Genomic DNA, 23,752 nt, shown 5'->3' on the forward strand with positions numbered 1-23,752 from the left:
AAGAGAAAGGTGTAGAAAGGAAAGAATAATTTAAAATGAGTAATAAACATGAAATATATTTATTTTCACTCTAAATGTGAGTGGAATGAACTTTACCATGAAAGGCAGGTAGTAAGTAAAAATATCAGGTAAGAATGTAACACCAGTGAGAGAATTTTTACAAGAGACACACTGAAAACAATTGACACAGGAAGTTTGAGAGTAAAAGCGTGAACCCAAAATAAGAAAAAAATTCAAGCTAAGAAATGCAGGAGACTCAATACAAAGATGGGAGCCAGTGTTATTTAGGCTAAAAGAAGGATACGATTCAAGGAGGGCCGTCATGTGGTGATGAAAGCTGCTCGACGCTGGGAAGTTCGGCCCGTCACCGAGCAGCAGGCGCCCGGCTCTGGAAGGGCGAGCGCGCGCGAGGCGGCGGCCGCTGCTGCCGCCCGTCCCGGCTCGCGGTCGAGGAGAGGCCCCAGCGGGCCTGATGGAGGGGCTAAGGCGGCAGAGTGAGGAGTTGTAGCTGGTCTGTTCTGCGGCCGCATGTGACCGTGCAGGGCGAGCACGTTAGAAGACCCTGCGCACGCGCGAGCGGTTGCAGCCCGAGCCAACGCGCCGCACAAACCCGAGAGCGAAGGCCGCTCACTCGCGCTGAGGGCCTGCCTCGGGCCGAACGGTGGAACTGACAGTATTATTTTTCCGTCACTTCTGCCTCCTCCACTTGAGTATTTCTACCCAGCGCTCTGATGCCCCATAAACAGCCTGCTCGGAAGGCAGCCCCGGGGTCGCTGAGTGCTGCTCTGAAAATCATCTGGGCTTCACTTCATTCGTTAGAAACCTTGCAGGGAAGGGACGCTAATCTGATTAACTAAGTCGCAGTTTATAGGACTCATTCATCTTAATTCTTACAAAATAATTGGGTAATACAATTGGAATTGCCTTTTTAACCTAACTTACTCAAACTGAAGAGGCAACAGCCATTCACTTTTTCTGCCTTAGAGTCAGCGGACTGAAATAAAGCCATTTCTGGCCATTTCGTGAACTGCTGGGGTAAGTCAGGATATGTTAACTGATGTTTGCTCATAAGGAATGAAACCGTGAAGATTAAAAATGGGAGAGGAAACTAAAGCGATTTATTTAGAACACACAATTGGCTTAGAGGTAAAGAGAGAGAGGGAAAATGAAAGAAGGAAGCGAAGGGAGGGAGGGAGGGGGAAGGAAGGAAAGAAAAAAAGAAAGAAGGGGAAAGAAAGAAGGAACAAACAACTTCTATGATGGCGAATTTATGAGGGTGTATTTATGTAAAATGAGTATATTTACTTTTACATTAATTATTTAAAATCTTATGGGAAGTACGTCCACTTCCAGGTGCTTGAGGGGAGTTGATGGGAAGAAAGCCCTAGATGTTGTATTACTCAAATGATCTTAATTATGAATTTTACTTTCAAAATGGGAAGTGATATAAAAAGCACACCATGGAAAAAGCGTTGATGCTCAACTGTGTGTTTCTGAGATACTTGTTAATTGTCTGCTAGCTTTTAAGCGAAAGAGAGAACTATAGTGGACTTTCAGGGTGAGGGGAAGATGAATTTTTAGAAATGTTCGAAGGTACATGTGACAGAGTAAGAATCCAAATTACCATCGTCGCCGCCTTTGCTGCAATCCTTCAGAGCTATCATTCCAGAGAAAGCAAAGCGAAAGTAAGTGTCACTGACATAGTCAAAATCCAAGCCGTTTTCATTGTCAGGAGAGGTCAGGCAGTCGAGGGAAAGGGCACTCTTCTGGGATGTACGAGATGTGGTTTCCTTCCCCCGCCGTCCTTGCCGGCCTGCCAAGGGGGCCTTGGATGGGCAAATTCGTCGAACTGAGCCTCAGTTTCTTCAACTGTTAAATGACAGGGTTGGACTGGAGAAACACTGTAATTCTCTTTAGCCCTAAAATAATGATGGTTATAGTACCATAGCTAAGTAGGGACATTGTGTAGCCTTTAATTTTCGGTGATGCTACTAGGCTCCAGCCACATGGAACTTTAAGCCTTGCCATACCCACAGCAGAACAATAGCCTGTCATTTACAAGAAAAAGGTCCCTGATTTTTCCCGTCCTGGGTATTTAATTTTTTCCCAAAATGAACCAAAAGCCAATTTCCATCATCTTATGACTAACAAGCAATAAATTTCCTTCTCAGACAGATACACAAATATACAGGGTACTGTCTGTGTATTTGTTTTATAAATTAAAATATTTTAACATAGCACGGGTGGGGTGCCAGTTTGACTCCGAAGGGCTGAGTGTTTTAGAACTCAGTTCTACTCCACGCCTTTAACCTGGAACTTTTGAAATATCCCCTTGTAACCCAAATGCCACAAGCTGGATTGACACTATGCCTTAAAGCTTGTGAGGAGAAACAGAACTAGTAGAGATTATTAACAAAAACTTAGGCAAATTCAAGTTGTTATTCATTGTGGTCTTCTTTTCAGTAAAACCTTTCATGTTTCGTGTGGAGAGAGGGGAGAGGATGCCAGAGCCGGTGTGGTTCCCTCTTCAGTCCGACATATACTTTTCTGAAAAAATAAATGTATCTGAGAACTCTCCCTGAGTGGTATAAAAGGGTCAGTTAATTGGTGTCAGTCCTTTTATAGTTGTCCCTCTACATTTTTACTAAAAAAGCTTATATGCATCAAAAGTGCGATGACGTTGCATTTCTGCACCCTCCGTGACCCCACCCCTCTCCCTGCCTCCCTGTGGCTGGTTGGTGCATAGCCCTCTTGCTTTCATGCTGTATCTCGCTCCTAAGTCAACATCTGCACCCCGGCCCGGACAGCGGAGTCCAGTCTGTACCTTGGTGAAGGCAACCTGTCAGGACCTGCCTCAGAACACTGTAAATCCCTTCATTCTTGTACGTTTTCTTCCCTTGACTACTCCAGAGGTCTTTATAAAAGCTCCCCCCTTTTTATTTAGATTTTGCAATTTAAAAATCAGCCTATTAAATGAAGATTTAAAGAGAATATGTTTCCAATAATATTGCAAAACAGAAGGCTCTTGTAGCATCAGAGCGAATTCTAAATTTGAGATAATTAAATTTTGGTGGGAAATGAAAACTCAATATATTTTATAGAAACAAATTCTCACTTAGTCATATTTTAAAACTTAAAAAGTAATATTTTTCTTTTATCAAATACCATTTATTGTCTGGCCACCAGTCACTTCATTTAAAAAATTATGTTAATTTCCAGTACGCCATGAAGTAATAAAAGCAATAGAGCATTTGAGTCAGCGTGCTTTTATAAAAACCTAGACAGTATAAGCTGAAGCTGATAATTGTACAATTGGGATGGTAATGAGGTGCTTTTGAAAGTTTTTTTCATATACTTCTGCATTATTGATTCTTTATGTTTGTAATAAAATATAGACAAAACTTAAGGAGAAAAATAACTTGAAAATAAGCTCACAAAATTCTTTAAAAATCCTAATACAGCCTTTAATGGTTTGTCTATGAATCAAAAAGATTAACTTTTCTCATAAATGTTACATTATAAATCTTAAAATATTCATAAATGACATAAAATATCAGCTTCAGCTGAGATATCATTATTCATTGGCTTGGGGAGGTCTCTCTCCCTCCGTCTCTGTCTCTGTTTCACTGTCTGCACGCATAGGTGGATGCATGTGTGCATGTGAAATGTGCAACAATGAAAGGGGAACCAAGTTTTGACTTCTTTCTATGTGTCATCCAACAGGTTAAACACTGAATATGTATTATCTCATTTATCACTCAAAAAATCCTTAGGAAATGTTATAAATATTATGATCTCATTTCTGCTGATGGAGAATCAGCTTGGAGAATTTGAGCAATTGCCTAAGGTTACACACCCAGCAAAGGCAAGAGAAAGTCAAACCCGCAGGGGCAGGCAGCCCTTCACAGCAAGCCCTCTTCCTCCTCACTCCTTCAAAACGCCTGCTCTCTGCCAGGCGCTGCGTCTGTTTCCAGCTGGTTGTAACTGACAATAAATATATACACACCCACATACACAGACGGTGACAGCTAAGAGATTAGACAGGGTGACTCGATGGGTGTGGCTGGGGGATGGCAGCTACCTTAGGGTTGGTGACCCCAAAAAAACTTTTCTGAGGAGGTGACGTTTAAGCAAATATTTGCACGTCAGGAAGGAAATTAGCGTTAGAATACAATGCAGAGGTGAGTCCTGGATGTTCAGGGACAGTCAAGGACCAGGACGTGGACCACTGGGACTGCTGTGACCTGAAGTGGGGAAGGATGAAGGACATGAGATGAGTGAGGTTGAGGGGGGACCAGGCACACAGGGCTGTTGTGAAGCAGCCACGTAACTTGACTTTGTCCTCAGGGTCGTGGGGCGATGGAGTGATTTAGTAGGAGAGTGCATGACCCAGGCTGCATTTTACTGGGTATCTCTAGCCGCTCTTTAGGAGAATGACTTGTAGGAGAGGAAAGTGGATGCAAGCTGTGTGCATGAGAATGTGTGGACGCAGGTGTGTGGAGATTCATGGACAACTATAAGCATATTGACTTTAAGGCATTTTCTTTTTAAAGAATATATTCATATAATGATAATCCTGAAATTATCCCTTTTGCAGAAAAGCACAAAATTAGAGCATATCCTTTGAAAATCTCTCTTTTAAGGAAAAGTTGTTGAAAACTAAGGTATTTTGCAAGTATTTTAGCAAACACCATTAATGAAAATCATCCTTACAACAGTGTAGAATTTAATGTGTTCTTTTAAATATTGTGTTATGACTTTTTTGACAGGAGCATTTCACATGCTTGTCGGATGCGCGCTTTAAAGTACTTTCCCAGAATGACAACACAGATTCTAGCAAATGAACACACTTTGGATGTAGACTGACTCGATAGACTTTTCTGAATGCTAATGGTATGTTTCATGCCAGAAAGCAGCATATTAGCGACTAAAGCGTCAATTGGTGTGAGCCTTGTATTCCCTTTATTTGTTTTTTAGAGATTTCTTGAGATACAGAGTTCCACTTTTAAATCTCTGATCGCAAAAGATCATTTTAACCCTATTATTAGCACTTTAGATTTGCATGTAAAACAAATTTGCTGCGATGTTTATTAGTTCTTCCTGGGCCACATAGTGAAGATCTGAAATGTTCTTTTGTTAAGCCAGAGTCCTGCAAGTGAGTAATTTTAAGTCACTGACCGTTTAGAAACCTGTTCAGAATCTCAGTTACATTTAAACAGCTTTCAGAACAATTTAACATCTCTGGATATACTGGCACTTACTACTGCTAGGGAGTTAGCCAATGAGTGTAGAATATAGACGTAATAATCAGACATGAAATTACATGCCTAGCAGAACGCATTCCTGAATCCCCTTGCATTAGAATAGCATCACCGTGGGTGATAGTGAACATCATTACAATCCCTTTAGTGTTTAGCAATTCTTTGAGAGCATAGCTACCTATCACATACATGGGGGATGTTCCGCAAAACATACGCACAGTCTGGACTGTCTTCATGTTAAATACAATATTTATTTCACATCACCTACTACTTCTACAAATTTTGTCTTGCAGAGCTAAAGAAAGTTAAATTATTAACCAATGCTCATGAGTTTGATAATCAAAATCACTCTACAGATACAGACAGCAGTTCTGAGTAGAGCAGATAGAAAGTCCATTATCAGTAGAAGACTGAGACATCACAGACCACCAGGAAATGAAGTTAAGCTGCTTTAACCTTTATTTTAATATTCGGGACCTTGTGAAAGTTTTAGGAAAACTGTCACCATTTATGTAAAAATTAACTTGTGAATATTCATATATTTCCCTCAACACTATACATTTCTATCATTCTTTTTAAAACTTCTTATATTTCACAGTGCAAAGCCATTAGAGCAGATTCAGAAAAAGTAAATAAATGGAAATTTAAGTCTATTTATCTGCAACATTTTCTAGTCCAATCAGATGAGCTTTGTCGTCTTTTTTTTTTTTTTTGAAACAAAGTTAAGTACATATTTTAACCTTCCAGTATGTCAATTTTTAGGCTCAAAGATTTTGTAAAGTTTTATTAATTTATTAAAAATATTTATTGAGCTGCTAACACATGCAGAGCAGTGCGCTAGATGCCTTGATACTAAAGATGAATCGAATACAAATCCTGTCTTTTAAAAGGTCAGGGTCTAGAAGAGGAGATGCGCGTCCAAAACAAAAGTGTGAAAGAAGCATGTTTCTCAGGAGCAGGTCCAAGCAGGTGGCACTGGAGCTGAGAAACGGGAAGATGGCTTTCCAACACACGAGGGGATCCCTCCAGGTAAGTGGCACTGAATTGAAGCTAAAATTCCTGATCACATGCAGAAATACTTTTCAGATCTGAGTTAAGTCAAGGCTGTGCTTTGTTTTCTACTGCTGTGTAAGAAATTGTCACTAGTTTGTAGCTCAAAGCAACACACATCACCTCCCAGTTCTGTGGGCCTAGACTCTGGGAATGGCTTTGTTGAGTCCTCTCTTGAGGGTCTCACAAGACTGCAGGCACGGGTTTGGCCAGGACGGCAGCGTCACCTGAGACTCGGGAGGGATCCACTTCCATCCATCCCTTGCAGTTGAGGGGCTGAGCCCTTCAGTTTCTCATTGGCGTTCAGCCTGGAGAGGCGTCCTCTCCTCCCCATGGGGGCCACCCAACATGGACCCACAACATGACAATGTCCGTCTTTAAACCCAGCCAGGGAAAGATAGGCTCTAACAAGACAGTAACACGGCACTGTCCGTGTGACCACATGCCATCACTGGGCTCTGTGCCCACTGCTGTATCCTCGCTGTTAGAAGAAACTCATGGCTGCGCCCGTGTTCATGGGGACAACACTAGGCAAGGCTGGGGACGCCTGGAGATGGTGGTTGTGGGAAGCCACTGCAAAGCATGTCTTCCTGGGGTGGAAGGTGAAAGTTTGGGTTTGGCTGTAAAGTGTGCCGCCTGCCAGTCAGTACCATCAGGTTGGGAAAGAAGTTTGGATTCACACAGTGGGGGGAACTGAATGGCCTACCCTGGAGTTGGATGTTATTTTATGTACACGAGGAGACCATCGTAATACTTCTGAACAGGGGAGAAAAATTAATGGAATCAGGCTTCAGAAAATTTAGTCAGGAAATGGCTTCTAAATTGAATAAGGAGAGAAAAGAATTGGTTTTGGAGAGAGGTGAGTAATTTATTAACTTGTCGAGAGAATTAATTAAGTAATGAGCATTGTTGTAGAACATACAACCACAGAGTCAGAACTGAAAGTAAAACTTCTGCCTGTTAAGCTGCATGACAAAAAGAGCGATCAATCCCTCAGCAGCTCCTTAAGAATCAAAAAGACAGGCCTCCCCTTACACCGAGTGCAAGGTAAGACGCTCCTTGGACGTGGCTCTGTAAGGAGGAGAGAGGCGCTGCGGGGCGCTCAGGCTCGGGAGAGGAGCCCCCACGAGACTCAACAGGGGGAGGGAGGGTGGGCTTTGTGCACATGGCTTAGCATCTTCAAAAGGCTGTATCCGTTTGAAAAGACTGGTAGTTTGTCTAGAAAATACCGGGTGTGTATTATTTTGTAGAGAACTTAAACTTTTGTTTGTGAACTACTGACAAATAACGCAATCAAATGGGGGTAATAGTAAGGAAATTAGCGAATAAGGAAAGGCTGATTTTGTAAGAGCTTCGTAGGGAAGTGGAATTCTGGGTAAAGAACGGTAACAAGTGGAAATAAGCAGAACTCGACAGAACTTGACGACAGAGGGACCCAAGGGGAAGATACGGATAACTGGTATTTTGAACCCAGGTGGTTAGGAGATGGTGATGACCAGAAGGACAATGAATGTCGGAAAAGGACTAGGTTTCAAGGCTAAAAAGGGAAAAAAAATTAGTCTGTGCAAGTCGAATTTACGGCTGCTCAGAACAGTGAGTAAAGATGCCAAATGCTCACTTAGAAATGCGCGGCAGAACCCGCGGGGCAAACTCCGGGGAGCCGCCAGGCCAAGGCGGCAGCTGGCCGTGTCCGACTGGGAGGTTGCCGGCCGGTGAGGGCGGCGAGGGGAGAGGCACAGCTCCAAGCAGATCTTTTCAGAGAACCTCACTCAAAGATGTGATGAGGACGCAGGGTTGGAAGAACTTGAGGGGGGAGGGACAGAAAGAGAGGTCATAAAGGTAATTTAAAAAACAAAACGAAAACCAGGAGTAGTACCCAAACTGGGAAGGTACCTCAAAGGAGAGAGAGTCTGGACAGGCTACAAACTCAGCCCCTGGAAGAGCCAGGCAAGCGCTGAAGCCAAGCGTAAAGTAGCAGGAAGGGCGGGACAGGCTCGAGGCGAAGTGCGCTTGCCCGTGTCAGGTCGTTGACTGAAAAGTGCCACCGCTTAAAACCATGTCCGTGCAGAAAGCACACCTGTGGTGCTCAGCTGGTCTCCAGGAAGCCCCCTTGTGATCTCCGGTCTAGAATAAAGAATGCTTCAGAGAGGAGAGCTGTGAAGAAGGTGAGGACTGTCACTGAAGTTAAGAGCCCACCGGGGAAGTCCGAAATCCTCTCTCACGTGGTGAAGGCAGAGACTAAAGCATGTGATTTAGGCAGAAAAATGAGTGATTAGGAAACAAAAATTTTGTCCTGGTTTATCAGCAACCCACGACTGGGAAACTGTTTCCAGTTGTTGTGATGTAGCCGGGGGAAGGTCATAGCTGGTCGTGGACCACAGGGGCGTAACGAGGCTGATTACCAACTGTCCCATTTAGGGACGACCCGGGGCCGCATGAGGCCGATACAACAGTCAGAATCGTGAACTGGAAACTCAAGCAGCGAGTCGGCAGCAGGTGCCCAGGGGAGGGCGTGCGGCCAAACCTCGCGGGCGGCGACGTGCTGCTTCGGGGCTGCTCCCAGCACTGCCTGCATCCGCCGTACTCGCCTCCCCGCAGGTCTCAGATACCACCTGGGCTTCAGTGATGACTTACCCCTTTAGGAGGTGGAGGGAAGGTGCTAAATGGTCAAGAATTTCATCGACTATTTGGGTGCTGTGGGTCTGCGTTTTCACTTTTAGGCGACACGAGCTGTGCACAGCTGTGGACTGAGTGGCAGCAGCGGTGGCGAAGGAGCTGTGCTCCACCAGCGAGGGGGGTGCTTGGGGGAACAAGGCCCCGACACGGGAGGAGGGGTCGGAACCGGGGCCTTGGGTGGAGGACCAGCTTTGGAGGGAGAGAGAAGAGGGAACGCAGGGAGATGGAGATGGAGACACGGGTTGGAGCGGAGCAGTGGCCCTGGATGAGCTCATCCTGAGGAGCGCCGGGCTCTTACGCAGCAGGATAATCACAGAAGACACCGGGAAGGGCAGGATCACAGATGATCCGTGCGCACCGGTCTTAGGTTTCCAGTTTTGTCCTGGTTTCCCTACAGCTGAAGTGACTCAGGTGTCACAGTTTGTCTGGCCGATTTCATGGTCTTTGCTTGGATTCAGTCTCTCAGCAAGGATTTATGGAGGTACCGCAGTATGCCATATGGTACAGTTTATTTTTTTTAATCTTGATTTTTATGATGAAAAAAGCAATACTTGCTCTTTGTGAACACCTAAATAGAAGAAAAATGAATAAAATATCATTTAATCAGCAAGTGTTTCTTGAGTCTGTACCTCCCAGCAGTCAGGTCCGCAGTGGCAGACAGACAGACGCAACTCCTGCCCTGTGAAATTTATCATCCAGTGGGAGACAGCAAATTCTCCCCCAAATAGCCCCCCACCCCTCCCCCCACCAGGTAAACTTTCAGTACTTTTGTGGATGTTTTGCTGACTGGTTTTCAGGTTTAACATACTTTAGACAGTTTTATCACATGCTGACGGCTACACTTTTCTCCTTCACTACGTAGAGATTAGGCTTGTTTCATGCTATATTCAGACTAATTTTGACATTTTAGACAAGATGACCCAAAAAGGATGGCAGAGAAGGAGCTTAGAGCTAGAACGGATTTCAAATGTGAGCCCTCTCTGTATAACCTCTCCTTAAAACTTTCTTATTCCAAGCTGTGTAATTGAAAAGGTGCCTTTACCCTTTACACAGTCATTCATTTTACCCCATCAGATCTGGAGCACCCACTTTGAGCAAGAGGGCGTTCTAAAGACTGCTCACTCACCAAAGCAAATTCCATGAAAACCTAAATTTTCAGGAACAAACAAAACCTGCAGAGAAGAGCTATTAATAAAGACTTTTGTGGAATCAGTATGTTCCAGGTTAAAAAAGGAAAATTAGGCTTCAGAAAGGGAAAAGGAAGACAAGCAGAAAGGGAATTTCAGCTGATTCGGAGCGCGGGCCGGCCGATGCCCGGTCGCCTCCCTGCAGCAGTCATACACCAGCTTCCCGGCTTTAACCCGCTCACAGGCTGGTGTGGGGACTGTTTCAACGGCACGTCAACATTTGCGCTGTCAGCGGTCTCTGTGCGAAAGGAGGGGTTGGTGCATTGGAGCGCATTAAAAAAAATTATGGATGCAAGATGATAGAGTTTTACAGATGTGTTTGTTTTTGGCTGTTGGAGTCCCGTCTTTATTCTCATTCAACTCCCATTATTTTATGTTTAAAGTCCCATCTGTAAGACTCTGCACAGATGACGTAGCACTGGAGATTCGGCTTACTCTGCTGCAGAGGAATGCAAGAAATAACTATCGTGTCGGCCACTATGATTTTTGAAATGGCCGTCACAGTATCTTAAAGATACAGACTAGAACTCAGCTACCCAGAGTTAAGTAGAGAATGAGCCTGGAGTGCACTGTTTGGTTGATATTTCTATCTTCAATACCCAAAAAAATATATTGCCCTGCAGTTGTCTCCATTTTTCTACTTCCTAGAAGTGTCGCGTGTAACCCTGACTAGAACAGACAACTTGTGCGCGTGTCCCTCCGTCCGCTAGGACGCAGCAATGCTCCGCGGTCAGTAGGTGAAGGGCTGAACCGTGCAACGCGCCGGAGCTCAACAAGCACGCGGAGCGCCCAGCGCCGGGGCTGCAAGTCAAAGGCCCTTCCCGCGGTTGGGGGGGGGTGGGGGGAGCCGCCCCTGTGCTGGGCGGGGCTGGTTGGGGGCAGGTGATTTCGTGGCTCTCACAAATCTGTTCTGTGACTTCCATTATCCTTGTGAAGCAAAAACAAGGCTACATGAAGTAAGACAAAAATAACAGAAGAAATTATGGTTTAGAAAGTGTTCTACATCAGGCTGGCACGGCCACGAAACACGAAACAGAGCCAAGTGTTCTGTCTTGTTTGCTGCTGACGGAGAGTCTCATAAGAGGTGGAGAGTTTCGTCCCAAAGTGTTTTCAGAAGGGCTCTCAGGCACCTTTCAGTGGGGGCTTCCTATTTCTCCAGGGGGTCACTGTGAATTTTTTTTGCAGGATGGGCAGTAGGCAGAGAGAAAATTCTATTTCTTTGCCCCTACCCCAGCAACATTTTGCTTATTCTCAGGCAAAGAGAAGACTTAATCTGCCTTCAGGAGTGTGCCCACAAAATATCCTCTCGCCCTGTTTCTGTTTAAGGAGTAACATCTCAGGGATGGTGAAATGTGGTCTCTGGGATCCAGCAGTTCTGTCACCTGGCCATTCATTAATTCACAACTGGAAGTTACTGAAATCTTCTGTGAGTGAGGCCTTCAGGACACTGCCTGCCGTCTTCCTGTGTACATGGTATTTTTGTTACCATTATACATTGAGTTGGTAGCAAAAAGGTGAAATGAGAAAAATAAGTCCATCTGACTCTGAGATACCCTGATTATCTCTTATATGATGGAGAAGAGTTTACTCTTAAAAAAAAAAAAAGTTCACCAAGATGCTCTTTAGTAAAACCAAACTTATGGCACCTAATGGACACATTTTGCTTTAACTTACGGAGCCAAGTTAAAGCAAGTCCATTTTGAAAAGACTAAAATAGGCCTCCTTCCTTCCTTCCTTCCCTCCCTCCTTCCTCCCTCCCTCCCTTCCTCCCTTCCTCCCTCCCTTCCTTCCTTCTTCCTTCCTTCCTCTCTTCCTCTCTTTCTCTCTTTATTTCTTCATTTCTATATCATACCCTAAACCCAAGAGCCCAATTCTGCTTGAGAACTGGTCTAGAATATGACCCATTTTTAAAGTTCCATATTTTATTATTTACTCCCTTGGAGGTCCCAACTTTCAAATAAAAGTGCCTGCATTTCTTTTAAATGAGAAGCGGTCTGTGCTGTGCACACATCCAGGTTCTGCCAGCACCGAGGGGCTCTTTTTTTTTCAGAACAGCAGCTTATGTTCAGACAGAGCCAAACGGAACTTAAAGCTCAAAGGGTTTGACTAAACTTAGAAACCACAGTGCTCAGGTGGTTCTAAATTTGACAAAGCCGACTAGAAGCTAAGCAAAATTATGTATGAAATGATCTCTCCCTTTATGACAGCAGGACAAGATATTATTCTCCTAATTTTAGGAAAAATCAGACCCAGTAACTTACTATGAGGGAGTTAAGGTTGAAATATAAAACAAATGTGTTGATATTACAGAATAAAAAAAGTTTCCTCTTGAATATTCTCAATGATTTTTCTAGTAAGTTATGAAGTTGAAAATCTTGAAAGCACTAATCAGATTAAGGGGAGAAAAAGAAATTGTCCCTGTCAAGTCTCTGAGTTAGTGCTTCCAATCTGGGTTTCAGTGCACAATTCATGATATAAAAGTTGAATCGTCTACCTGGCTTCTCTTACGAGCGCTACATATTTCGTACGCAATATCATACAATGATGTGCCATCAAAATTCATTTAGTCATTTGCCTTTTTTATGTTTTTAAGATTTTGTCTGAAATTCTCAATCCCGGAAAGGCAGCGTTGTGTTGTATTCCCAGGACACACTTCTGCTGCCTTTGTGACGCTGCTGCCCAGCGCGCAGACGGACATCTGCTGATTCCCTTTGCCCAGGCAGAAATTTCAGGCTGAATCAAGAGGAGTCAGGTTAACTGCTAATATATTAGGGACGCACATATAATGATTATAATACAATATTTCTGTAAGAAATAGTGAGGCACGTAAATGCAAATAAGGTAATTTCAGTTGTACTGCGAAGGAGAAATGTAGGATGTGGCATCCATGAAGTTTTTCCAACGGTGAAATGATGGGGTTTTAAAAAGTACAGCAATACCAGATTTTACTCCCGTGGCAGCTACAAGGCAAGTTAATTTAGAGTGAAGTCAAAGGGGAAAGTAATGTATTTTCTGAGAGGAAGAAATTGGCTGTTTTTCTAAACCATTTTATGGTCTGAACCAACCTTTAAAAGAATTACTTTACCGTCACTGTGTGCTCCCCAACCGCTACACGAGCTTAAAGTACTGCTCCCTCACTTGCCCGTGGTCCTCTGCTGAAGTAAGAACCTTGTCAGCAAGAGTTTCTGTGCTCTGGTACTCGAACACAGATACCGTCATTCAAAGTGAAGGAAGCTGGAAAGAGAAAGAAAAATACCATACGATATCACTCATATGTGGAATCTAAAAAGAAAGACAAGACAAGACAAGAGAAAAAAAGACACTAATGAACTCATCTACAAAACAGAAACAGACTCACAGACATAGTAAACAATCTTATAGTTCCTGGGGAAAGTGGGTGGGAAGAGAGAAATTTGGGAGTTTGAGATTTGCAAATGTTAACCACTATAGAAAAAATAGATATAAAAAAACCCAGACTTCTTCTGTCTAGCACAGGGAGCTCTATTCAGTATCTTGTAATAACCTTTAATGAAAAAGAATATGAAACCGAATGTACGTACGCATGACTGAGACATGTTGCTGTGCGCCAGAAATGGACACATTATAATTAACTGTGCTTCAATAAATTTAAAAAATATCATCAATAGAAGCTAAATTTGTATGATGGCACTTTTCAAAATTAGATTATTTCTGATGAGTACAATTTCTGATTTTTGTAGCATGCCAACTAAAATTCAAATGGAGATGTCAAAGTTTTAAAACTCCCCTGTAATCTCCCTAACCTCTACATTAGACACTGAAACCGATGAAATTTAAGACCAGAAAGATTTAGTTTTATTTCAAGGAATGGGAAAGCTGAAACCCTAAAGTTTCCAGTAGGCATCTACTTTACTCCTGAAAATAATTTATTACAGTGGTCCATGAACATTAACACATCCATAAATCAACTTTGGATCATAAATTTGTGCTGGAAACAGGACCCGGTCTTTCTGTTTTCTGGTGATTTATCCATCTCTGAGTTTATTGTGCAGTATTTGAACCTGCCTGAATTAAATCATACTGAGTAATTAGAGATAATTGTGGACCATTCTTTACTGCCTACAGGTAGGTAAAAACATTTTCTTTCAGGATTAATAAAAGCATGTTATTTTTCTTATCACCACATAATTCATTTTCATTATAAGAACTTAGAATATGCAGATAAACACAATATTGACAATATGCCCAGAGACAACTACCATTAGTATAACTGGGGGGGGGGGGGCTAACTTTATTCATGCTTATAATTCAGGTTTTTTGTTTTTTTTTTTTTTGTCCAATGTATCAGTCAGGATCCAAGCCAGAGAGGGAAACCACACAGATTTGAACAGGAAATGTTTAACATCATTTTAAACTCTAGCAGAGGATGGGAGTAAGGAGAGATTTGCTAGTAGGCAGTTAAAGGGTTCTAAAGACTATAGGAACAGCAGATGTAAGGAGCAGTCACTGTCCCAGGGGTGGGGTACAGCTGGGACAACTGATCACACCGTGACCACAGGCACCCTGCTGCCACCCAAGAGGGAGCAGAGAAGCAGCTGGTTTCCACCCACAGCAGGAACCATGTGCAGGAGAAGCCACATGTGCTGAATAATGAGGTTTGTTGAGTGACTGAGTGAATGAATGAACCTCACTCACTTATCCGACATTTCTTATCAGTCTTTAATAGATGACCTTCCTTCCCTTAGCGTTGCCTTCAGACTCCTCTTCATCTCGCTCCACTCTCTCTCCTTGGGGATCTCTTCTCTCTCATGGCCGCAGAACCTTAGCAAAATAAGAAAGGAAATAGAGTGGAATTTCCAAGAATTTAAGAATATGAATCCCCAACCTTCCCATATCTAACACAGTACCTCGCATGTGAATAGCACTCAATGAATAATTGTTGAATAAAGAGAAATGCACACTGAAGAGCCAACATGATAAAGTAAACACCCACATCCCAAAATACATTATTGTGAAGTTTCAGGACACTGGATATGAAAAGATGATGTAAAAACTTCTAGGGAAATCAGCTGGGTCACCTACAATGGGCACTAGAATGTAACATTTAGACTTCTGAAGGAAACTTAATTTTATTCTATTTTATGCTTCATTAAGAAAAAATAGAGGAGAAGATTAAATAAATCTGACTTTGGATATATAAGATCTCAAAATATGTATTTATGATTCATAGGAAGATACAGTTTACCAAAGTAATGGAGTAAATAAATAAAGACATATAATTAAGGAAAAATGATTCCACAACAGGGAGAGAAGATAAGAATTCCTGGATAAAGATGAAGAGAAATCTCAAGACAGCAGACATGCTGAAGGCCTAGAAGCTCCTGTGCTATATGAGATCATGAGCACCAAGGACTCCAGAATGAATATCTCCAGGAAAAAAAAGGACCCGATAAATTAATAACATCTCACCTGGTGTGACCCGGCACAACCAAACATAAAACAGTGTTTGTAAGTGTTTTAGTTGAGGCCATAGCAATGCAAGAGAAAGAAAAGACAATTACTAACTCCAGGAAAAACAAAGAGTTATTTAAGTAAGAGTGCAGATTGTAGTAAATGACCTGGCTCAGAAGAGAGCAATTCTAACCCAGTCAAAATTTAAAAGAGGAAGAGGGCACTGAGGTTTACATAAAAATTGTGATATGATTTTATTGAGAGGCAGTAGGAAGGAGATGTGGGCATTTGTTATCATGAGGCAAAAGTGCTACTTTAAGTGTTACATGCAGGAAGTCATTAACAGCAGTCCTACAAAATATTTAGTGATAAGGAGACCGAAGAGAGAAGTAGTGGAAATTTCTAAGTAATATGTATTGGCGGTGCACCTTTGCATCTGATATCAAATGTCCACCTTCTCTCTTCCTCCTCTCAATAAAATTGGATCACAAATCACGATTTCATAATTTTTATTTAAATTACAATTCAATGTTTCCCTTTTTTTTGATCCCCGAGGACCACTGCTTTCTGTTACAAACTTGAGTTGTTAATTGGATTTTTCAACTCTAATATATATTCATTTAATTTTTTTTAAGAATTAAAAAAGTTAAAAAATTTTAATGGACAAGATGGGGCTGAGAAGGAAAGGTGTTCTATATGAGAAGATAAAGAGCAAATATGAAGACATTTTGAAGTACAGAGCCGCTGGTTTCTAGGACGCCATCACTCACCTGAAATGCTTCCGTAAGGTGCATGTAGATTTCTCCATCACCAGCCTTTCCCTCCAATCCCATCCTGCACCCAGCTTCCAAAGTCACCTCCTGATCACAGGCCAGGGCGTCCACTCTCTTGCTCAGAGTCCCACAACTACTGCTGTGCCACAGTCAGCTCTTCTGTGTGACATTTCAGTCCCTACAGTCTAACTCCAACCAAACCACCCGGGTTTAGGCCTTACTCGTTGATGTCAAAAATCTCCACTCTAGGTATGAATGGTTATTTTCTCCTTTTGCGTTTCTATCATTTTATGTCAGTTTCTTTTCTATTTTTTTTTTTATTTTGCATTCTTTTTTTATTGACGTATAGCCAGTTTACAGCGCTGTGTCAGTTTCATGCCGGTTTCTAGGCCTGGCACGCCCTCTCCCCCTCCTTCAGCCTACCTCACCCCCCGTGTTTCCGGACACGAAACCCTAGAGGCCCAGGAACACGTCCAGCACCTGAACTGCCATATTTTTATTTTTCCTTCTGTGCACCCAGTGGTCACTGAACCTTCACCACAGGATTTACAATGTCCTATGTTGGATCTCATTACGTGCTCGCAAGAGAGCACCCCTTTTCCTGGAGGGGAGAATCCACGTCTCAGTCAGAGTTCTCCTCTTGTGAACATTTATGACCAGGCAGACACAGAGCTGGTTCCCGAGAATTGTATGTTGACTTTTAAGCAAAATATTTAAAAACTGTTGAAATGCACACGCCTCTTCACTGTTACCACTCGTGATGAGGCTACCAAAGGTAGCGGCCACGGTGTTCTAAAGGTAAACATTTTTTGTGCTTGGCCATTCGTGAGGAGAAATGCAAGACCCGACAGCCAATTGTTTAAGGTTTCAAATGACTCATAAATTATTTCAAAAGTTCTAAGAAAATTTTTGAATAATTTGTTCAGAACTAGTGAGGAAAGCCCTGATGAGAATTCCCCAGATATGTTCGAATGAAAAATGAAGTACAATTAAAAAACCCAGGGTCTCCGCAGTGATGAGCATGGCAGCCTTTGTGTTAGCAAGGTGGTCTGGATTCAGTGGGAGACAGGGAAGTGAGCAAACCTTTCTAATGGTAAAGCTGGGGGACTTTAGACGTTAATGCTTGAATTTTTTTCCCTTAATCCTCATCCTTTATTTCTGTTTTTGTCTTTCTCTCTCTGATAAACTTTCTGATTCAGGAAGATAGTGAGCTACATATAAGGAGACCTTGCTAGAATTCTTTCCTTATCTTCTCAGTCTCTTTGTCCAATGATCACTTACCAGTTGGTCAAATAGCTCACCTTTGAGGCTTACATAAGAATACCTTTCCAATAGTCCACTTGGCCTTGTGATGAGGAATATGTCAAGAAGAGGAAACCAGGTGTCTTGCAGTGTGCTTTGAAAGTGTTTCCCCAGCAGAGCTGCTTCAGGGGCACTCACAGCAGAGGCAACCAAGGCGTGGCCTGCTGTCTCCTGAAGCCCTGTTTGCAGATCAAAACTGCTTATTATCCACAGGGGAGAATTTTCACTCTGCTCATTTTAAAATCTTTTCTCCTGAAAACCTAAGGATATAAAGCCAACATTAAAGGTCAGCGCTGAAAGGAAAAGTTAGATGTGCGGTGAGTGTTGCTTTTAAAAATTAGGAGTTCTTAGATAACATGTAACTCAACATTTCCTGAAATGATTTTTTAACTACCCTGCTAAAAGTGAATAAATTCAGAGAATTCTTTCACAAATACCAGGTTGTGAAGTATTTGAGATGTAAAAAAATTTGAATTATAGAAATTAAGAAACAAGTAGCAAGTGACTAATATTGATATAAATTATTTGTCAATAGTTATTTTGGGTATCTATGCAGTAATTTTTCTATTCTATTAAACATCTATACTGCATACCATCTGCTGATACTTATTTTAATTCATAAAAAGACTGTATTTAAATTAAAATGTGAGTGACAGGATCAGAACAGAAGAGAAAGGGCAGGACAATAAACTGAATAAATTCCAAATACGACTTCTAAAGGCAGACAGTATAAAAGCTGTAATCTTAGCTTAAGCCTTACACTCTCTAAACACAGTAATTATAGGACATCTGCTGAGAACACAGCTTTGCTATTGGATAACATTAATTGCCCTGTAATATTTCCTGACACTCCCCAAAATATGCCCCATTGCTAATAGTTCATTCACATTTCAGTACCATTATTAGCTGCTAATTCAAACAATCAAGGCAAAGACAAGGAAAGGGTGACCTTGAACAATTACCCACTCAGTGAACAGAATTTATTTTGTGCTTTTCAAAGATGTGACTGATTTCCTGAGGCCGTGAATGGTGCTCCAAAGTCAAGCAAATGCGAAGAAGGGAAAGCTGCGTGGCATATGCCCGAGGTCCCCTCTCGGTATTCTGAGAACAGTGATAAGAACCTACCCCTACATTATGCTTTCTAGAAGAAAAATAAAAGGAAGCGTGAAGTTCAAGCAAAAAGCAAATTCTCCTTATAACTGAGACAATCCAGTCGTGGAGAGTCAAGTATACATTCAGTGATTTCTTTTTAAAATTTTCAACCTGTGAGAACATTTAAGAATCCCATAAATTTAGAGCCAGAGAAAACATTCACTTCTCACAGCAAAATGGTGGGAGTTTAACGGACAGCTCCTCAGGGGGGCTCCTTTGGCAAAATACTTTAAACACAGCCTGCCAAGTTAGCGCTCCCTCCTCCTCGCCACCTCCTTGTTTCTCAAGAAATCCGAATTTTTAAAGGAATGTTGTACTCTTGGCCCTTTCTAATATGGAACGCATTAAGAGAAAGCCCACAAACAAACACTTACATGTGCTCGTGAGAAAGAAAGCAGACACCTCAGATGGGCCTATTTGCCGACAGAGGGGTGAGGGAGCAGGCAGAGGAAGTCACACGTGATGGGGCCGGCCCCGTCCTCACTAGCCGCCTTGGATGTGTTGGGCAGAACCCGGCCAGGAAGGCAAGAAGAGAGAACGGAGGCAGAGATGGAGCAGGAGTGGTTCCTGTTGAGAAAGGAGTGTTAGCTCTTTTCCCACTGCCTGCAAGTCCCAAGAAAGAAAGTGAAAATGTGCACCGAGTTAATACAAGAACCCCAAAGAGAAAGCGGAGCCTGGTGTCCCTCAGCGACAGGAGGCCCCGGGAAACGAAGGCGACAGCCTTACAGAAACAGGGGAGACGGGCATCTGCCGAAAACAGCGTTCGTGCGTGGAAGCCGCCAATTCTCCTACCTTCTCCTTCTCTTCTTCTAACATTTTATTCTTGTATGGCATGTACTACGGTTCAAATGAAGACGATCGTTTTATCCGGTGTGTAGGGAAAAAATCTTAGAAGAGAATTGTTTCTAATCATGCCCTGTTGCTCCCCCACCCCAAAGTCCAGCGCGTTTCAGAAGTTTCATAATATATCACTTTCTCCCATAGGAAAGCCTCGGAAAGATTCATGATGGTGTTAGTTTTGTAAGGACTCCTTTGTAGCCCCCCCTTCAGTTCAAGATTTTAATTTTAACTATTTTAACTTTATTAAAAAAAAAAAAAACAAACAAACTCATGCATACCACCCTCCCCTCACTGTGTACTTTTGTTTTATTCCTTTTTTTTAGCAAATGTGTCCTCTTCTACGGATGTGCTGCACAGCGTTAGAGAAACTCGTGTTAGAACCCAGGCTGTGTCATAGAAGAAAACTTTTGTAACATCGCACAAAACTCAGAGGAACCCTGCCCAGATGACAAAGGAACAGAAGTGTCAGAAAGCTGCGAGAGACAGGCTGAGAGGTCAGTCCCCAGCACCTGGTGAGAGGTCGAGAGGACAGACAGGAACGAGTGCCCCAGATGAGCCCGGCCTGCGCGGCGCTGGGCGCGGGGGGCTTTGCTGCGGGCACGAGCGGGCTGGGTCCCCGCGCGAGGCCATGTCCCTGTGCAGGGCCGGGTCCCCGCGCAAAGCCGGGTCCCCGTGCGAAGCCGGTCCCGGCCGGGCCGGGGAGTGAGCGGGTCTTTCACGCCGGGCCGAACTCGGGGCTGCTCATAAATGAGGACCCCCTGTGGGGACCCTGCAGTGCGGTTCCAGCGACACAACTCGTCTGCTTTACTAGCCTCGAGGCAGATACTAGTAGGGCCGCAGTCCAATAGGGTCGTATGTATATTTATTTACAAGAAGTAGAATTCTCAGCTTGCTTTCCTCAAAGTTTCATCTGGGTATTTCTAGAAAACTCAGAGGAGTGTCTCCCTGTTCTTTGCCCAGTCCTCATACGTCCCTGAGCCCTTGCCCTCCCTTCCTCCACATTTCTCACTGGTCCTCACACGTCCCTGGAAGGTGGGGTCTCCCGTTACCACCACTGTCTGCCCCACCATGAGGAAATCCGACATCCCTTCCGAGGGTGTGACACCCCCCCTACCCCCCAGTCTCCTCAGGCTGCTTAGCACTGAGGGTCCCAAAGGGTCTGGGGTCCCCACGGCTCTTCCTGTTCTAAAGCAATGGAGGAGATGCCCCGGTCTCCCTTCTGCGCAGGCCATCGCCCCCTAGGAGACCCACGAAGCCCCGCCTTATGGAGAAGCCCCGCATGGAACTGCCGTCTCCGCTCAGGACCTGGAGGCCAGCTCGTCCCGCAGCGCCGACGGGAGACCTCAGGCCGCTCCGCCGCGCTCCTGCCCCGGCCGGTGGACCCCTGCAGACGTCCTCCCTTCACGCAGGCTCCTCCCGCGATCAGCACGGCAGGCGTTTGGCGTTTGAAGTTCTTTCCGTCTCTTCTTTGAGCCCAAAACAAGCTGACGATGTAGGTGCTCCCTCGCCCCCGTGCGGCAGAGAAGCACGTCAGTTTGGCAAAGTTGGGTAACTTGGCTCAAACCACGCAGGTGGCAGATAGTTCACTGGCCTTAAATATCCTGTCAGTGGAACATTCCTGACCTCAGAGGACAGTCTTACAGTTGTCTGGATTCCTCAAATGGGACAAGTTGGTCATAAATTGGGATGTCTGTGACACATGCCAAATTATGGAAAGCAAAGTAAAAGCCTGTGCTGACAACAGGGGCCGCGGAGCAAGGTGCTAAGCGAGGCGCGGCAGCGCTGAGCTCCCGGGCCCTGACGTTACCGGAGCTGAGCTACGTGCTCCCCCGGGGTCACCGTCCGCCCGCGAGCGTGGCTCTGGTCAGACGCGCACGGCAGCTGGGCAGGCGCCACGCGCCCTCCGCGGCCGCCCCTGCGCCGCAGAAGCAAACCCGGATCACCGTTCCGATCTGCAGCCCCGAGCCGGCACGGCCGCGGCACAGAGCCGAAGGGCACGGCTCCCGGGCCGCTCTGCCACCGGAGGGCTTTCGGCCACCAGCGAACGCCTCCTGGTCGGCGAAATGGCCAGGTCGTGGTAGCCTCGTCCCAGGCGTGGCGGGGAAACGAAGTGAGTGCGCAGGTGCGAAGTGCTTGGCGCGGCGTGCGGCCTGTGGCGAAGGCTCTTCGAGTGTTACTGAGTTTGATTTATGGAGAAGACCACGCCTCACACGGCGCACTGAGAGCGGGGAGCGAGAGCGAGGCTCAGCCCACACCTGCGTTTTACTCATACGCCTTTGGAACCCCCGGAGTCACGTGCTAAACCCGCAGATTCTTGCTAGTCAATTTCCATTTGCTCTCGGCAAGATACTCATTTCCCCATGTGAAGGAAAAGGTCCAGAATAGCTAACTGGCTATGAGCTATCTAACTCTTGCAAAACAGCATTCTGATGAAAGGAAGGTCGATTAATCAGGCTCACGGCGACTAAATCTCTTGAAAAGGAAGGAAGGAAGGAAGGAAGGAAGGAAGGAAGGAAGGAAGGAAGGAAGGAAGGAAGGAAGGAAGGAAGGAAAAAGAAGGAAGGAAAAAGAGAAGGAAGGAAAGAGAAAAAGAAAGAAAGAAAGAGGAAGGAAGGAAGAAAGGAAAAGAAAGAAAGAAAGAAAGGAAAGAAGGAAGGAAGAAAGGAGAAAGAAAGAAAGGGAGAAAGAGAGAAAAGAAAAAGAAAGATTGGTTGAAAAAACTGGGCAAAGAATACAAGAGCTTTGTAGAAATCCATTTTTAGCCAAACCCTAAACATCCCTCCACAGGCTTCTCAAACGCCTTGGACCTGTTTGCGTGCACGCTTTGTTGAGCTACGTGATTCATGATCACTTTGGAGACACTCAGATACACTTATATGTAATTTGCTTTTGCATGATTTTATTAGAAAGAAGAAATCCTGGCTGAATTTCTTTTACTATTTGCATAATAAAAATATTAATATCCATTGAAAGGTCAATTCAGGTGTGCACTTGCCTGTGCTAAACGACAGTTTTGTGCCAAGAGCCCTAACAGGTTTCCTCACAGAAGAATGGAAGAAGTGTTTCTTCTAAGTGATTCTGAACGTGGCCCGTGTTGGGAAGTAACCTGGAGTTGCATTGTTGAGATTCTAGGATGTTGCTATTTTAGGAAATAAATGAATTCATTGGCCTATAGCCCACATTCCATTTTATCTGGAAAATTATATGCCACAGGCCAGGAGGCATATTTTTTTCTTAATAAATAGATAAACTGTGTCATGATGTTAACTGCATGGTAAGAGAGACAAGGGATTGTCTTCCTTCCAGGAGAAGTGAAGGTTCTGGAATGGTATTTAATAGTCTTTTCCATTTTTTCCTTCTTTAATTTTTTTCTACAGCGATCCATTTAAACTGAAATTGTTCAGATTAAATCAGGTCTGCTTCCCTGCAGGTCTGATAACTCCTTCTCAGACACCCGAAGATTTTAACTAAAGTTCGAGTCCTAGCTTACACTGCATACTTCTGGTTTTCCCACATTTTGTTTCAGATGTTGAGCCAAGATCAAATTAGATTCATATTTTCTTATTAAAAAAAACCCCACAAACTCTATATGGTGATAGATTATGTCCGTTTAGAAAAATTGGGGGAGACTAGAAAGATAAGGCTTTTTACAATTCGAACCTCATAATTCTCTTGTCGCCATTTAAGAAAGTAAGGTAAAAATAAAATGGATCATGGCCAGCATGCAGATAAGTGAATTTATTTAAAGAAGGAAGAACTCTAAAGAAAACACGGCTTCAAGCAAAATCACCACTTTGCATCATAGGCCCATTAGTGCTGAAAATTCAACGTGTCCCACCCGCCTTCCGTGGCACATAATGCGGAGAAAGGCTTGTGCGGTCATTGTATGAGATGTTTATTCAGGACATGAAAGCACAGGTCCATGTAATAATGATATTCTTCAAGAAAATAGTTTAGAAGTATTCAAATTTTATTATATTATCCAACAAGTAGTGCTGTTCTTGGATCTCACCTCCTGAGCAGCTCATGTGAATCACACAAGGCCTTTCACACAACCGGCTCGCAGGGGCTTAGTCCCTGA

At 43.8% G+C, this 23,752-nt stretch overlaps 1 long non-coding RNA gene across 1 annotated transcript; it reads left to right on the plus strand.

Moving 5' to 3' along the window:
• The first annotated feature begins 5,148 nt into the window (after positions 1-5,148).
• Positions 5,149-23,648, plus strand: LOC141574745 (uncharacterized). The gene is made up of 3 exons (XR_012501770.1): positions 5,149-7,358; positions 19,995-20,165; positions 20,899-23,648. It is a non-coding gene; the product is annotated as an uncharacterized LOC141574745 (long non-coding RNA).
• Positions 23,649-23,752: the final 104 nt, after the last annotated feature.

Source organism: Camelus bactrianus, chromosome 23 (assembly GCF_048773025.1).
Source record: "Camelus bactrianus isolate YW-2024 breed Bactrian camel chromosome 23, ASM4877302v1, whole genome shotgun sequence".
NCBI classification, from domain to species: Eukaryota; Metazoa; Chordata; class Mammalia; order Artiodactyla; family Camelidae; genus Camelus; species Camelus bactrianus.